The sequence below is a fragment of the Arachis ipaensis genome, chromosome B06 (genome assembly GCF_000816755.2).
Source record: "Arachis ipaensis cultivar K30076 chromosome B06, Araip1.1, whole genome shotgun sequence".
NCBI lineage: Eukaryota > Viridiplantae > Streptophyta > Magnoliopsida > Fabales > Fabaceae > Arachis > Arachis ipaensis.
Genome location: NC_029790.2, coordinates 134,932,400 through 134,934,686, shown reverse-complemented (window position 1 = coordinate 134,934,686; position 2,287 = coordinate 134,932,400).

The window sequence follows — 2,287 nt, the reverse complement described above, 5'->3', positions numbered from 1 at the left end:
ATAATTTTAATGATTGATTTTAATTATAAAAAATATATATAATATATATTAATTAAAATCAACCATTAAAATTATTGGAATATTGGTGTTTGGGTATATTTAAAAAATTTCCTAACTTATTATATACATTATTATTTCAACCACTTACCGCTTTAGCAAAAGGTTAATCGATTTGATAATGAATGAAAAAAGAAAAAGTAAAAGTGAGATAAGTCAATATATTTATGTGGAGTTTTTAATCACTACATTATTTGATGTGTATTTAGATAGTATCTACTTTAATTTTTTGAAGGCGATTGAGAAGCTAAATGGCATTTTCAAATTTCCATTTTCTGCTAGAGAGTAAACACGGTATTTGATTTGATCCATTCTTCTTTCTTTGACAAAGTTCAAAAGCTTAGGGTTACATAAACTATGTTGCACTGTTATTAGGAAAGTCAAGACAAGTCTATGTAGGTTTTCAAATTTGAATACAAACATGACAGATCCGTGTAAATTAAAATATTCTCCCGATGTTATCAAATAGGTGTATGATTTCACTTTTCTTGTGATTTAAAAAAATCGAAAATATTAAGGTTATAAGAAAATAAAAGCAATTTTATAAAATTACACTTAATATAAGTTTAATTATCTTTCTTCTCATTGGCTACTACTGTATTCTCACTACAAAAAAAACTTGGTAATTACGGCGGTTTGAACCATTATTATTATCTTGAACGGCCGCTAAAAAAAATCGCCATAATTTGAAGCGCCATTTGGTTATTACGGCGGTTTTCGAAAAACTGCCACAATTACTTAATTAAAATTGTGGTTTTTGAGTTAGGTTAAAACGGCAATTCAAATCGCCGTTATTTTTAGATAAAACGGCGCTTTTTAATTGGTTAAAACGGCAGTTTCAAACCGTCATTATTTTCAAATAAAACGGCTTTTTTTATTGGTTGGTTAAAATGTGGTTTCATGTTGTTTAAAACGGCCTTATTTATTGTTTAAAAATGGTAGTTTAAAACCTCCCTTTTTTATCGGACAAAAGTGACATTTTTTATCGTTTAAAAAGACTTTTACTATATTAAACAAACAATTTTTTGTTTAAAATTCCACAATAACAAAAAATCATAACCCATAAACAAAATATTAGGTAACTCATAAATAAAATATTAAACATAATATATAATATTTTAGTATTGAAAATCAATCTTCACAATTTACATAGTAGTATGATTCAATTTACATGGCAATTTTAACAAAAATAATGAACAAGGAAAGAAGGAAAAAGGAGTACGAAGCACCCTGACTTTTAGATAGATGTGAAAATAGATTCTTTCCAAGCGTTTGAATAATAACTTCCAAGAGTTTAATATCATTATCACGCCTTGCAATTTTTTCTTGCATTGCACGTAACTCTTTTATGTGCAGTTCAAACACTTCTGCAATAAAAATCAAATGTTACCTTTGCTCATAAGAGACAAGCAAAGTTGCATTCAATTTCTGACGCGAATCCTAAAATCTACCCCTTCTCTCCAACCAAAACAGGATTTGAAACTAGGAACCAGGTTGAAGTTTTCAGGTACAATGGCATCAACACAATTTCAAAAATTCAAGGCATGACTATAACTGAATGTGGACTTAATTACTCTCTAATGAAAATTAACAACTTAATATATTCTTCAACCAAAATCAACATGCATAGCTCATTCATATTGAAGGACAATAGAAAAAAAACGAGTTACTCCAGATTAAAACAGGCATTTGCATATTATGATTATAGTTTAAGTTTTAATGATTCATGGTGAATATACTTGTGGTGTTTTCAAGTTCTTTGATGACCTCTTGCGCATGCAATTCAGAAGCTCTCTGTGCCACTTCAGGCTGTCGCTTCTCAGAGCGAGCGCGCGGACAGTTACGGTGACTGCGACATCAAACTCTCGTTTTATTATTGTTGACGAAAACGGCCTTTTTCAAAAGAAGCTTCTAAAAAGACTCCGAATTGGATGTCATTTCCATCACATTAATCCCAAAATAAAATAAAAAATTATCCATAATGTTGATATACCGATCTAGAGCACCAAAAAATTGAGGAAAAGAAAGACCAAAGTTCTGCAAATTATTGAAAATTATATGAAGATAAATGTTATTATACAAAAAAAAAAGAAGTTTTTTTTGTCTTCAGCAAATTTTTTACCTGCTTTTTTTTTTTTTTTCATGTAGTGAATTCACCTTTCAATTTTAGTCAGAATACTACCTAGTCTGCAAAAAAATGTTCACATAATATAAATAAATAAAGAATTTT